Raw genomic sequence first — 15844 nt, 5'->3', positions numbered from 1 at the left:
TTATCACAAATGTGTTGCTCTCTCATTTGTGCAGAAAACAGGTTCATAGGGCTATACTGGAAAGGAGGCCATGGAAGCCTTGTGGGCTTAGCACCTGGACTGGGGAGGTGCCTGTGGACCAGCAGATCTGCAGAACAGCAGCAGCAAGACTGGGAGAGCTGGGTGGGGAGGTGACAGTGTTCCAAGTCCAGTTTGTCACAAAAGAAAATGTTCAGTACCCATACTCCCACATTGTGTACATTTCTGATGCTTTTATTTGAAAAAGTTGGAGGTATAGCCAGTAACTGGTTGTTCAAAAATGCAATGAAACATTTATGGGCTAAACATAGCCTATAGGATGTGGTTAAAATAAAGTTATTTGTAGAACTTGGGCTTAGTGATGCAGCATGCTTTGAATTTTAAGTCTGTGGACTGTTGTAAAGGCTATCTGTTCTCTGCAGAAGAATTTGTAGCAGTTAGAGCAGATCTCTCCAAGATGGTCCTCTTTGCATGGGTTGTTACTCAATCACGCTTCATTCTGTTCATTCCTCTGCCCTTTATGCTTTTTCCTGGTTTTCCTCCTCCCTCTTATATGGTTGATTGCATATATATTTCCCTCAATGTATCTCTGCTATTTAAATGTACCAGTGGTACTTGTTCTCCCACTCCCAAACACCACAGATTTGCTTCCCCTTTTGAGAATTTTTGCTGTTGACTGATTACATTGCTGTGTTACTTCTGCTTCATTAACTGCACACGTTAAATTTTTAACAGGTAATCAGTACTATAGAGAGTTTAGCAAAGGAATTTAGCAAAAACACTCGTCGGAAACCAGCAATCATCCTCTGCCCAAATAAACTAATATATAAACCCAAAGTTTCCCCTCCACATCCCACACAAACGTCTATCTTCACACACAAATAAAAATATTTGAAATGTTACGAGATTCCTGTGGGTTCTTTAAATGAAATGACCTTCTCTTGCTATCCCAGGTTTTAAAAAAATAATCATTGGAAACCCAAAATGCTTTCCCTGAACTATTATAACTAGACCACACAGATTGCAGTTTGTGTGTTGTGAGGACAGGGCAGGGTTGTGCTGTAACAGAGCTTATTAGGGAAATCTGGAGTGAAGGCATCCACGGACCAGACGGATTAGGAGAATCACAACTGGAAGCTTTCTTTCTGTCATCCTTCTCTGCAGCATTTGAAAAAGAAATTGAACTAACAGCCCTCATACCTCGAAGCTGTGCCTTCAGGGAGCCATTATGTTCACTCCTCTTTGCATAGAGGATAAATTTATTTTATAATCAAGTGTTGTTAATGCACGGAAGAACATCTGCTTTTTAATGCTGGAAAATGAGCAGAATTTGTCTTCTGAGTATATTGCAAGTGGTGCTGCAGTTCTGGAAAAATCATTTTTGTTCAGGTTTTGCGAGTTTAAAACAATTCAAAATTTTAGGAGTTTCATTTTCATGGAATTAGGAGTACAACAGAAAAGATTTGTTTATTTTTAGAAACTTAGAAAACTGCTTCTTGGGGTACCTTTAACTTGTTCTCCTGTGCTGTCTACAAACAAAAGTAAAACTTGTCAAACTGTAATCCCTGCCTACAAAACCACTCTTTCTCCCAGGTTGCATTGTCCATCAGATGATTTTGATTATCTCTGTAGTCTTGGGAATGGTTCATTGTAACGAGTGAGGCTGTAACTTGTTGCAGTCTCTGGTTGGTTCTTGCTGGGTTTGCATTATTAATGAAAAGCAGAATAAAAAGCCTGTCTGTTTTACCACCACGTTCTCATAGAAGGAGTTCTGTCTCCAAAACATTTTGGCAGGATTATTTAGTGATTTCATTCTGATGTGTCAAATACAGTCACATATTAACAAATAAATTTGGCTAGGATTGTAAATATTTGTTTATGTAATGTAGCACAGCAGTTGTATTTTGGTAACTTGCTATTCTTTTTCTTCCCTTCCTTGGTTCTTAGATATACATAAATAGAAATAGGTTGTCCTTTATCCATATATTGAGAAATTCAGTTTCTACCTGCTTCCAGGTGCTAAATTGTCATTTTCCAGCAAGTTCAGCTTAGCTAATATGGGAGATGGATTTAGTGAATCTCTTACTCTAATAAATCAGTCCAAACTCAGAGCCACATAAAAAAATGCCAATCTGGAATCCTGTGTCTGGTAATGACTGCATCCTTTTTGTGAGAGGCTCGAGGAAAAAGGGACAAAATCTCTCCCCAAAAGAAGAAGGTTTCTTTAGGGACTAGCTGCTGATTTTTGGATTTTTTTCAGGGAACTAATCAAATCTGATCTTCAAAGCTGAAAGCCAACTATTAATGTGGATTCAAGAGACAAGCTCTTGCCAGCCTAAGAAAATTACTTCCATTTTTCTATTCAGGATGAAAAAAAACCCAAACCAAAGCTGAAGTGACCAATTTAAAACAGTGTGAGCATTTTTTCCAGTGACTTTTACTCTGTGTGTGCAGGAGAGAGGAATTAATGAGGTGATTCTGTCAGAACTTTTTGATTATGTGATCTGCAAACTAATTATTCTTCTATAGATTGATTATATTCTAAGTAAGATGTGGTGATTGAAAACATACCCCAATTTCTTGTGAAATCTGGGAATAATTCTTGCAAGAAATGTGTCCTTGGACCAAACTGCCTAATGAACCTGATGGTGTTTGATAGCCACATGCCAAATGTAGATAAATATTTTATAGTTATGAATCAGTTACCCAATACATTCTACAGTAATGGATCTGGTATCTGCTCAGCTGGAGCTTTTATGCTGTTGATTATCCTTTTGGGACTTGCAGGAAAATGGATGCTCTTGAGGTCAGTGGGAAATTTTCAGTGTTAGGGTGGAAAGATAAGATTTATGGTAGAAATACAAGTCTGTTCGTGTTTGGAAAAGGTGGATAGATGTTTTTGAAGTGGAAAGTGTCAGTTTTATGACCAGAACAATTCACAGAAGTGCATTAATTGTCCTGAGCTACTTTACACTTTTTTTCCCTTTTTTCTCCAAATGAGTTGAAATATATTTTGTTGAACCTGTTGACTTTGGATTGTTTTGTGTAGTGGTATCACTTTGTGTAAGCACAACACTGTAAAAAAGCTGTGGAATATCTAATTTCCTTGAAAAAAATGTTTTTACTACTCTCTGGGGCAGAAAACAAGTTCTTGGAAAACTGGGGTTTGTGGGTGTTTTTTAACCATTTCTGAGTAGAGGAGAGAGCTTAGTTTCCAATACACTTTCCCTTTGGTTCCTCATTTTCCTGTCCTAGTCTGTTCTACCACCACCATCCCCTTGTCACACCAAGTGCATCTGCCAAGGACAGAACTTAAACTGTCAAGCCTTCCTCAGCAGTCTTTGTTTACTAGGTGGTACTTTCCCCCTGCCAAAATCTGCAGAGTTTAAGACCCTCCTTTTATTTGGTTGGCAAATGTTAAGGGAGGGCACATAGCAATAAACTTCATTTTCTTAGAATACCAGTACGGACATGCAATTTATAGGAAATTAGTCCAGTGGAATAAGTGTTAGAGTTTATTGAGAATGTTATGATATCATGCCCAACTCAACTTTTTACCTAAGAATTACCGCAGTTCTGGAAAAGCCTTTCTCTAAATGTGTTTCCATGGTCAGAAATTACTTACCAAAAAAAAAAAAAAAAAGCAATGACATGCTAGGAAATTAGAGTTGCCTCTTGTATATAATCTTGAACTGAAGTAATATGAAAAGCATGAAGCTGAAGTTCCCAATCTGGCTGGAAGTTTTCTTGTGTGGGGGATTAGCTTCCAGCCAGCTTAGGAAGCACATCTATCAGGCTGATTACACAACCCACAAGCACTTTCATCAGCTACAGCTGCCAGAGAAGTGCAGGGATAGTCCCTTCGACCAAAAGTGCAGATTTTTATCTTCTTACACAGTTTGTAAATCTGCACCTTAAGAAATGTTTTGTTAACATGCAGATGGGCTCAGGATGGCTCAGCTGCTTCCTTACTATTTAAAGAGAAAGACAAAGCTCCAGAAGCTTTGCTTTACATGCAGTTGGGTAGGGAGTAATCGATCATTTTGTGAGTAAACTTACTACTGAGTAAATTTGGATGTTTCGGAGCAGAATACCCTGTAAACATGTCTTGTACCTTAGCAATGTAAAAAGGGCTCTTCTTCATAAAGTATGGTACACTGCTGTATTCAAACTGCATAAATTTTGCCCAGTTTTTAGCTTCAGATTAAAAGTTCGAGACAGATGTCTAGACTTGTAAAATACTGGAATTAGAGGTGTCAGTGTGACACAGTGAACTGAAATGTGGTGGATTAAGTTGTGATTTTGTTTTCAGGCTTCCTTTTTTGGTTTTGTTTTTTCCTTAAAATAGCTGTACCTTAAGATCTAGTCTGTCATTCTAGATTCTTCACTTCCATTTCAGTTGATTTTTCAGAGACATTTTTGAGGACGTACCTTAGAGGGCATGGGGAGGGAGGTGACAAGATGCTGGTGATAGTGGCACCACTCCAAGAGCTGTGAGTCTGTTTCCTGGTTTGTAAATTTTCAGGATCAGTTTTTTAAAATTGCTTTGGTTTCTGTTCCTCTTTCCTTAGGAAAGCACTGCTTAGGCTGGACTGGCACAGAGTGGTTTTGGCTCAGCTCTTTTCACTGCTTGGCATTTCATCTTGCCAAGGCGTGCTCCAGGCTCAGCATTCACTTGCTGCACTGAATATTTGAGCTGATAAAGGTACTGAGCACTTGCTCCATCACGCAGGGGCAGGGCTGTGTGCATATTGCTGTGTGGATGATTGAAAAATGGTTTAAGTTGAGAGATTATGTCCCTTTGTTTCTCAATTCCTTATTTCTTGTTCCCTGTGTAATGAACTTGTCTAATTTCAATGTGAGAAACACTGTCTTCTCCTGTTGAATGTTCATCAGTGTTTTTCACTAGGGATTACTGCAAAGACGTTTTTAAAATATTTAGCCTACAACAGGTAATTAATCTTCTCTTAGTAATACTGTTTGTATTCTCCAACCCTTTTGAGAAAAGTATCTCATGGGTCTTGAGTGGATGATACAGCAGTGATAATGAATAGTTTGCTTTAATGGAGTTAATTGTGAAATAAATTTTGCCCTCTGAAGTCCAGTCCATTTTTCCGCTGTAGTAGCTGCTCTTCAAGATGATTTATTTTTTTCCTTGCTTGAGATAGATTTTTAGTGAAAAGTGTCCTGTGGACCATGTCCATGTGCAATCTGCATTGCCATCAGCTGTCATCCTCCTCATCCAGCAAGTCACACTTGAGAGAGCTGATTTGAGATAATATCTAATGCAGAGAGTCTCCAGCCTGTGCTCAGGTTGGACCCTGAACACAGTAATTACACACATTTTTAGCCTCTAGTGAGCATTTGCACTAGGAAAGGAACAGTTCAAAACTGAGAGAGCAGGCACATCAAAACTGAGCATCCTTAGGTAAAATACTTCTAAATTTTTCATATTGCAGAAACAATCATTTAGGTTAATGTTTGAGCATTGATAGTTTGAACACTTGGGAAAGGTGTGTGGCTTGGGGCTGTACCGGAAGGTGCGGATGCTTTTCCTTCCTCTGAAAACACCGGTCCAGGATTTCCCTGTGAGCCTGTGCAAATCACATATCCACAGAGAAATAAATGACTGCTGTATGGAGGGATGAGGATTTAAACAAAGCATTAGTAGCTTATTAAAAATCTCTTCTGCAGAGAGTAGAAGTTTTATGTTTCAGTAGGATTTTTAGGTTATTGGCTGCTGCAGTGCTTCTTGTTTTTACCCCGAAAGGATGAAGAAAATGATGCTGAATTGTGACAGTGTAGCCCAGTTTTTTAAGGATGCCCTGCTTAAGGGAATATTCATAGGGCTTAATAATGTATTATTCAGCTTTGAGGTTTAGTTGTGGAGATTTGAATTCAGGAAATGGCATTGTTGTGCAAGAACTGGAGCAGCTAAAAGGAAAGGAGATTAATATGCTAAGATTTGGAAGGGGAAGCTGGGGTTGGAGGATTATGTTAGCTCAGGCACTGATTTTCATATTTAACTAAAACTTTATCTAAAACTTCTTTTTCTTCAGAGCAGAATTGGGATTCAGAATCAAAAAGATGTTACTGATGTATAGAAGCTGAAGATGTTTCTAATCTTTGTGCAGAACTTTTCCCACTGATTCACGAGATCTGGGCATGCTTCACTGTAGGCATTTCTTTCAAGGACTCATTAAAATGAATGCACAAGTAGCATCAGATCATTTTTATTCAACTATGTTATTAACAAAATGGAAAGTTGGCGTGATTAAGCCATGAAACTGTAACTATCCCCTGGGAACAGCTCAACAATTGTGCTTCAGAATGTTTCCTATTTGAATTCAGTGTTTACTTCAACAGAGGAGAGAGGCAGCAGTACAGAGATGAGCTTGTGTGTGTCTACAGTAGACAGACTGGCATTTGCAGAGGAGTTTACATTGTGTTATGTTTAAAATGGAGAAATTAACATTGGATTTTTTTTATCAAGTGGGTATATATTTTATATATTTCATTTTGTTGCTATATACAGTAACTACAAATCATAAAACATAGAAAATTTCAAAGTTCTGTAAGGTTTCATGCCATAAATTATATCACAAGATACAAAATTCTAGTACAAAAAATTTGGTATCTCATATCATTTTCTCTTACTACTGAGAAAAGCACAGCATTGCAGCTTTGATGTTGTATTAGTTTCTCATGGGGAGAGAAAACCTCTTGAACAGAGGAATGAGTTATAAAGGAGTAAGATTAGAGAAAATTAATCTCACAGCAATGAAGTAACTTAAGATCCTCAGGGAATGCATACCTTGTCCTGTTAAGAAAATAAATTAAATCTCCGCAGTTTCAGAAAGGAAAATAAGGATTGTCAATAACTTAATGAAGTATCTAATAAAAAGTTAGTATTGAAAACGACTGACCTGAAGGCCAGTTGAAAGAGTAATTTGTCCATGAAATCCTTCTCACCTGTCTATAAGAAGACCTGGGGCTCCTCAGGCATAACTTACGTCCTGTATTCTGTGTGCCCCTTGTAAGTTAATGTGTTTGTGCTGTAACTTTCAGGACAATAAATGTGCATTGGGAACCCTTTTTCCCACTGCAGCTGGACTCAAAGAGGGGATTCTGGCATTCTCAGCTGGGCAGGTCCTGGAGGGGGGCTGAAAGTGCCATGGCCTTTGTAATTTATACAGCAGGGTCTTAGCAGCCTCCAAAACACCCGAGCTGTCAAGTTGAGCATTTTGTGTGTGGTCTGTAGGCAAAATGTTCTGACCTGTTATGAATGAGAAAGTTGTTCTAAAACTTTAGTGCCTGAGGAGAGGAGCGTGTGTGAAAAATAAGGTTCCCAATGGCACAAATCCCTGCTGAGCAGTGTGCAGGCTGGGAAGGGGCAAGGTGTGAGATACCCTGGTGCATAATTACACCCTGTTCTCAATAAGCAGATATGGTATGTGCATTTCTTGACTGCATGTACCACAAAATACCTGGTGTTTATGGCCTGTCACTATGTTAGGAAATGCCTCACAGGACTGTGTTGCCTTAAGATTTTAAATTAAAAACTTTATAATGGGATGTGCAAATAACATTTACTGAGGACTGAGACTTTGAAGTAGAAACCTCAAAACTTTGGGAAATACTGATTTAGAAAATTCTGGATAACATTCACATGTACAAATATGAATCTTTAAAGTGTTAACATAGATAATCTCCAACTTGTTGGTAGCAGGTCTTTAAAGATCTGTGACAAAAAACAAATGGGGAAAGGCAGCACATCTTACTGCCTAATTAAAAAAAAAAAAAAAAAAAAAAAGAGAATTTCTGGGCTAAACCTTTGGTAATTGTCATTCCAGGAAAAGCAACAATAATTTTCACTCGTTCAAACTTCACTGCCATTAAAGAATAGTTCTTGGTTTTCTGCTGTTCCTCCTTTAGAAGTGTTTGTTGCTTTTGGCAGGTGAGTACGCAAGAAAGCTCAGGATGGTTTGGTTATTTTGGAGGAGCTGGAGCTGTTTGAGAAGACAGGAATTTCTGTTTAGAATGGAAAACTGATCCTAATGGTCTCTTTGGAGACAGAATGGTCTTTCAAAAATTCTTTTAATTCTGGATACTAGAAAAGCACTTTTCTGTGGAAGAAAGATATGTTGGGACTGAAATATGGCACTACTGAACTTATGTCCAGATAAATTACACCAGTTACTGGTTTTAATTTTGATTAAAAGTAACCCTAGAGATGTCTTACTGTTTACAATACCAGTGTTATTCTGGCAACACTTGCTTTTCTTACAGTATTTATACCTCATCCACTGATCACCCTAACTCTGTATGCTCATCTCAGGAGGTGTGACAGGGTGAGTGCCCCAGCTGAGCAGTCAGGAATGCTGTCAGGAGCCTGGCCCCAGTCACACTGCAGATCATCCAGAGCTGCATCTTTTTCTTTGGAAACAGGGATAATGTTTATTTAGCCAGAACTGTGTAGGTCAGGGAGTGCTATTTATAGGCTGAGACATTTTTGTGTTGGTCTGACAAGTTAATACATACAAATTTTTATTTTGAAGTATTTAAGTTTTTTATATATAATGAACTTGATGTAACCTCATGAAAGCCAGAAGGAAAAACTGTATTTGTTAACATGCCATCTTTTTATTTTCCTTCCATGAACATATGCTGCTAATATTTAATCTTCAGCATGTTCCAGATCATGCACTGAAATAATAATTTTTCCCTATCAGATCCCCTTTCTTTTAAGATGGGGCTTTTTTTACTGCCTGGAATTAGTTGTTCTGAGTTTAATTAGGTTTAAGCATTAAGGATACACTCTACTTGCAAAAGAAAGTTTGAAAAGATACCACCTCTTCCTTCATCTTTGTGTCCTGTTTCAAAGGAATATGCAATATGAAACCTCAGTAAAAACTCTGTTTACAGGAAGATAACGATTATTCTTTTGATAATTTCTGTCAGCGCTGACTATTTATGGAATGTATAGTTACCCATTCCTTGTTTGAATTAATTCATAGTTCTGTTTTATTTTAAATGCTGTTTTTTCTCCTTGTAGTCCCAAAATGTTATCAAACAGTTGAATACTCCCTGTGATATGGCCCACTGTGGAAAGCCTTCTGGGGAAGGTGTTAATTTGGTAAAGGAGAGCTTTAGGAAAGAACAAGTGTCAGACACACTCAGCCTTGACAAGGCAGCGCAGGGCTGTGCTTCACTGCTTGTAAAGGGGCATTTTATAATAAAGGAAATTGTAATTAGGGAAATAGCATGTTCCTTAATTGCTGTCATTTTGGAATGATCGACAGTAAAATGTTGGTTTGTGTCCTGCTTCATGAGGGAATGTGATAGACATGGGCTTTAAGAAGCACATCTGGTTTTTAAGTGTTTTTATCCTATATCATGTAGCAGTTCTGCATGTTGATTTTGTAGGTGGAAGGGAGAGTTCACTGGTCATGTGGATAGGGAAGGGAAGGTATAGCAGCTCATTTACAATGTCTGGAAAAAACCCCTTCCAAGACCCACATGATCAGTGTAGAGGAAGTGAGAAATGAGGTGGAGCACCTAAAGCTTTCCAGTTCATGTTCCAACACCTGCTTAGCAGAGCCAGGGAAGAACACAGGACCTCCTCCTTTCTCACAGAGCATGACTGGGTGTTGCAGCCAGCTCCTCCAGCATTTAGATTATCTCCTTTAGGAAGACTTCAAAGCAGGCTCACGAATATGGTAATTGAATGTGGGATCAGGTACAAGAGGACATGTAACTGGAGAGCTTCCTTCTGGAGTCAAACCCTCATAGCTACTGGTGCAGAGAGAAGAGCAGTTTTACAGCAATAAGGTGTTTATTTGTAGTAGGAGACACCAAGAAAATCAAGGAATTGGTGTTAGGGTTGTTTTGTTGGTTTTCAGATATAAACTGCAGATCTGGCTGTCATAAGTAGACCAAACTGCATCATCATAATTCCTTCCCAGATACTCCTACCAATCCCTGTGTTGCCTGTGTAACTAATGGCTGGTGGGAATATGGATTACCTGCTTGGCCAGGTACAGAACTGAGTGTTTAGTCCCAGGACAAGACCATGGGCTGTCTTTTCCCCTGCTCCTGGTTCTCTGTGTTGTGCTGCCAAAGTGAGTGTTTGATGTTGGATGTGAACTCTGTCCCTGGGCACGCTTGACATTTGTAGAGGGCTGGTATTTATTCTATGCAGAACCAGACTAGACCAGTTTTGTCTACTTCAAACAGCAAATTCTAAAGATTTTTAGCATTTGCCATATTGAATAATTTTCAAACCTTTTCAAGCTAATTTTCAGCAGTGCACATTTCCTAAGGTTCCTGATGTTGTATCTCTAATAATACAGGCTTTTAGAGACGGATGGGTCTTTGGCTGACAGGTTATTCCACAGAAGAACATTTGGAGAGTATTACTGACTGATAGATCCTAATGGCTTCTGAAATGCTGTGTCTTGGTTTGTTCTGGAAATCTGAGTAGATATCGCATTCTTTTTGTTTGGCTTTTGGGATAAGGTCTGTAAATTTGTAAGCCTTGTAAATTATTAAGGGCTATGTTCTCATCTTCCAGGCCTGCTTTCTCTGAATAGGTGCTGTGTGCTAAAACTGCTCATTAGTAGGTGGACTGATGGCTGCCTGTATGTATTATTGATGACTTGGTGGGAATTTCCCTGTCTGGAAAAGGGTGGTAGGCTGATAGAAATGCTTTGCATAGAAAGGTGATGTTGAAAGATTTGACACTTCGTGCATTTATTTCTGAAGGTGTGTTTGGCCTCATGCCGTGGGGTACCCAGCATGAAAAGTTGTCACTGGGAAGCTGATGGAATCCTGTCTTGCAGTGCTCTCACTGTTCTTACAGACCCATGAGATTTTTGCTATAACTTTGATATAATCTGGAGTGTATTCTTATAAAAGCAATACAGTTTTATTTAGCGTGTCTTCATAAATATATTGCCATTTCTGCTACTGTTTTACCACTCAAAAATGGGCTGTTAAACAAAGCTAAAGCAATGAAGTAGAAAAGATTTCTAAAGTTGAGAGTGGCTACTGTGGTATCCTACCTATTATCAAAACCAGCTTCAAAGTGTTACTGCCAGCCATCAGGCAGAGAAAACGGGCATTATCCTGCCTGAACTCATAATCCTTGAAGTTTGAATCTGCTCTTAAAGATCGAGTGAGACAAAATTTCATTACTATGTATTCCATTAAGAGAATATATTGCCAGTATATGTAGGATAACTTTTCTGCTAATGTACAGATTTAAAATGGTTTAGGGACATAAATCAATACCTTAAAATGAAACCCAAAGCTCAGAATGCCCATTTCCTTTAAGACATGGTTCATTCAGGATGATTAGTAACTCTTAGTGGTACACCTCCACTTAGGCCTGTCTAAATCTGGATTGCCACAACTTTATCTTGAGACATGTCCTGTATCACTCCCACTCCCTCTGGTTCCTCGTGGTGGCACTGGCTTGGTTTCCAGCTTGGTCAGTTTCTAGATCTGCTCTTTGTGGGATCATGTGAGCACAGGAAGGGGCAGAGGCTCAGAAGCCAGTGACAAGGGCAGGGCTATGCCAGCCCAGGTTCAGGCTGATTTAAAGGGTTGTAGATCCACACCCTTTTGAAGCATCACTTGTTTGGAATATATTATCTTTAAGTTTCCGCTGAGCCTGGAAGTTTCTAGTTGAAATGGATTTTAGATTAAGCAGAGAATTTGCAAAACAATAGGAGAGAAAAATGGTAGCATGAGTCATAAGCATGGGACCTTCCCTCTCTGTCTGCTTAGAACTGCTGAGATCCCGAGGATTAGTTCACAGACGAGCTGTAGTTTCCAGCATGCAATCAGCCACTATGTCCATTGTACTTTCAGTTTGCTGGAATAAAAGAACCAGATTAGTCATCAAAACTTAGGGTTAGCATAAAACTCAGTAGTTTATGACCGCTTTTTTGGACAACACACCTTAGATGGTATGCTAAATGCTGATGTTTATTCAATGTTTATTGGTTTGATATGTTGGCAAAATGGCTGTGTCTAACAGATGTGGGGCATTCGGGTTGGTCTGTGTCTGGTTTTCCTTGTCAGCCATATTTATCATTGTGCAGCTCAGCAGTCAGACATGTTCTGCAAAGCTTCTGCAAGATTGTCATGATGTCCAAATGTCTCATTGGAGTCCCTTTAATGTTGAACTTTAGATGAGACTGTGAAGGATTTCTGCCTAGATTTATTGCTAGATGATTTCCTAAGCCAAAGTAACTCGTACCTGTTAGCTGTGGGCCACACAGCCCTTCTGAGAAGCAGGGAATTATGGAAATGTTTGACTTCTGAGCTAATGGACAGTTGAGGACTGGGAAGGGTTTTCTTACAGCCTGGCTTCCAGGCAGCTAGCTGTCCCCATCACCCTTCCTGGTGGATGGCAACAGTCACTGGAAACTTGGGAAACCCTTCCCTCACGGGCTGCTGGTGTGTAATGGCCTCCAACGGCCTTCACTGCTCCTGGAGCAACTGCCAGGATATTGCTCAGCTCTGCTGTAACTCAGCCAGCACGCTGGCATCCCTAAGAACATTCTTGCAAACACCAAAGCATATTGTCTCCAAAAATACAAAATACTTAAATCCACACCCATCCCCATCTTCTTCCAAAGCCACTTTTTATTGTAAATTAAGGCATTTTCATGAACTCTGGTGTTTACCCAAGTTGATATTTCTTTTCATGGATTTTTGGAATGATACCATTCAGTAATGGCATTATTGACAAAAGAGATATTTCTTTCTGTACATTTGGGAGGATAATGTGGCCAAACTTGGAATTTAACAAAGCCTAGAAATGTTTTTGGGCACTGAGTAGTAAATCATTAGTTTGGGCAACTTCGTATGGCACTGTTCTGAAGACTGATACCAAATAGTATATTTGCATTGGCAAAGTGAAGTGTGTTTAAATTCCCTATGGAACTCAGAACTTGTGTGACTTGTGGGGATGATTAAAAGATATCATCTCAAGATTTAACCATTTAAATACTGCTACTCTAAATCTGCTCCCTACTCGTCATTGCTGTATCCCTCCCTCATCTTTAGTTTAATATCACTCTTTCCCATCTCTTAATGTTTCTGTAGCTTATCTCATGTGTAGAACAGAAAGCAAATCAAAGCTGGGATTGCATCTGTGGTGGCACTGCAGCCCAGTAAAGCTTGACTTCTGTTCTTTCCTGGTCATTCCTTTCCCCTCTGTGCTGTCTCCTGTGCCATGCCAGCACATGCTGGTGAACCCAACCAGGGAAGTGATTCAGCTGGAGAAGGAAAATCCTGCCAAAAAGAACAACTGCCAGCATAAATGCATGTGGTCTTGGGTGGTTGGGCTGGCATGGGAACAAACAGCTGGGGGAAAAAAGGTGGGATTTTTTTAAGTTTGTTCTCCTGCTGAAAAAGTTATAATGGAGCCACAGCCTCCACAATTCAGGTTTTGCCTAAAAATAAGTGATATGTAAATGGGACACACACAGCAAAAGAGACAACACCATCAGGGTCTCTTTTTTCAGATCTCTATGTTGGTTTAGCCCAGGTCAGGTCCTTACTAAGATAAATTAAGTCAAAGCATATCACTACGAGTGATGCTGATGAGGCTCAGGCAAATGACTTGACTGCTGAAGTTCCGTGCAATGAGGTTTTTGACACAATTTCTGTGAGCCAGGTTTGCAGCTTGCAGCCTCTTTGAGGAGCAAGGTAAAAGGTGGTACTTGACCTGCAGGTGTTGGTCACTGGTACCCTTTGTGCAGCCCCCTGTGGACCAGGACCAGCCCCCTGACCCACACCAGCAGCTTCTGTGTCCCATGTCCATGTGCACATTGCTCCACTGACTCAGCTTTGGGTCTGTCAGGGCAAATGAGGAAGACAAGGATTCCTCATGGATCAAGTATTCCACTTGGTTTTCCCTTTATTTTTCTATAACGCTAGAGACAAACTTGCAGCTGTGCAGTTGTTGGTGTGTATGTACCAGGGTGTGGCTTGTAGCAGTGATCCAGTTAGAGTAGAGCAATTGGGAGAGCATCCTCAAGGTCTCTGTAAGGACATAATCCAATGTAGAACTTGCTGCTGCTAGGGCAGTTGCTGAGCACGCTGCCCTTCTCCTTCCTCCCCACCCACGGTGGTGCCGCCACCTCAGGTCTTTGCAGCCAGTTTAATGCAGTAACTCATGAACAGAACCTGGCAAGGGCAGAGAGTGCCCTGCTGTGTTAGGGAGTGGGTGGGCACGAAGAGGAAGCAGAATGACATGGCTGACAGCAGAGGCAGGGAAAGGAGTGAATCCTGTCTTTCATCTGTCAGGACAGCCTCGTGTGACTTCGATCTTAGTGGCACAGGTGATGCAGATAAGGAGCGTTGCCTGTGGCATTAGTGCTGTGTGTTGCTCACGCCTTTACTGCTCTGTGTTGGGTATCAGCTCGAGGCTTTTACCTCAGAAGCACAAGCTACACAACCAAGCTGCAGCACAGCCGTAAGCTTGTGCATAGCTCAGAATTCAAAAAGGAAAAATTACTTTCCCTTTAGCTTACAAACCCACAGCTTAAGGGCATTTTGCTGAAGGAGGAGGACCCTGATGCATGTACTGGGTGTTTTTGGTGATTGATTTTTGTGCTGAATCATGAACCTGTAGTTTAAGTGTAACTTCTGAAACTCACAAATAAGTATATGCAATGAGCAGTGAAGTGCAGACACCTGATGCTTTGGTTAGGTGGCTTTGTCACAGTGCTCCAAAGGTGGTTTTTAGGGAAGCATGTTGTGATAGCAGTAGCCATCATGCTGCTCTCATCTGCCTCTCTTCCATCACACAAACAAGAAAAATAAGAGATGTTAAACTTACTATTTGTAAGCCCCGTCACAGCCAACACTTTTCCATTGTCTTCTGTTCTGTTGGTTTCCTACAAGAGGTTCTCAAACTGTAGTCAGCAAAAATATACTAAACGGCTTCTTTTTGTCTGCAAGGTTTGAGTGTACGTGGCAGCCTGTGTGGAACCAGTCTGCACGGGACCGAGTGCCCTGTTAGATTACTTTAAATACACGCTTTAGGAAGCGATCCTATCCAGGTCACGCTCCCTCTCAGCCCTCTGGCATGGAGGAAAGTGCTGACAAGTGTGATGCTTTCATTCAGAGTGGTATCTCCTAGAGGAAGAAACTTCAGTTCAAAATGCATACACAGAATTTTAACTCTTAAGTATCACCTTCCTCAAAGATCAGGGAATAATCAGTTTGCTCCCGTTACGTAAGGAAAATTCACTCCAAAATCTCTTAAATTATAAAGGGAAAGAGGATTTACCTTAGTATACATTTCTAAATATTTTTACTTGTTAGAGAGCTATTTCCACCATAGTACATGCTTTTCTGTCTATAGAAAGTTTGTGTAATGCTCAAAATTCTGTGTGGAAAGAGGTCTGAGCCTAAAAGGGAATAAAGGCAATGTCTCTCTGAGCTGTACTTGGGCTCCCAGGATGCTAATGCCTGTGTCAGAGGAGATAAAGTGAAGGGAGACTGCATGAAACCCATCAGAGCTGTTAAGCTGTAGCAATGCAAAGCTGCTGGTATTTTAAATAATGGTTAAAATAAATTCCTGTCGGTTAGTGCTGGACTATTTGAAATTCCCCTAGGTTTGAATAAAAAGGGAGAAGGAATTTTAACCAGCTCATTTGATAGAAAAATGACCTGCAGATGTGGTTTGAGAGAATAATAGGCAGCAGATTACAGTGGGGAAATCATGGCAGAGCATCAGACTTTGATGGGTTTATGCAGAGTGGGCAGTGGGGCGATGGGAAGAATTCCCTCTGCAAACCAGCAC

General features: G+C 40.2%; 1 protein-coding gene and 1 long non-coding RNA gene across 8 annotated transcripts in view; one reads left to right on the top strand and one right to left on the bottom strand.

The window, feature by feature from the left end:
* The window catches only part of PEAK1 (pseudopodium enriched atypical kinase 1), a 110193-nt gene that overhangs the window by 20328 nt on the left and 74021 nt on the right, over positions 1-15844 (top strand). The window lies entirely within an intron of this gene.
* On the bottom strand, positions 9835-15295 carry LOC125332499. The gene is made up of 2 exons (XR_007206513.1): positions 14876-15295; positions 9835-11896 (listed from the first exon to the last, which is right to left on the bottom strand). It is a non-coding gene; the product is annotated as an uncharacterized LOC125332499 (long non-coding RNA).

Source organism: Corvus hawaiiensis, chromosome 13, assembly GCF_020740725.1.
Source record: "Corvus hawaiiensis isolate bCorHaw1 chromosome 13, bCorHaw1.pri.cur, whole genome shotgun sequence".
In the NCBI taxonomy this organism is placed as follows: Eukaryota; Metazoa; Chordata; class Aves; order Passeriformes; family Corvidae; genus Corvus; species Corvus hawaiiensis.
The sequence above is the reverse complement of the archived record's forward strand: the minus strand, read 5'-3'. Positions and strand labels throughout refer to the sequence as shown.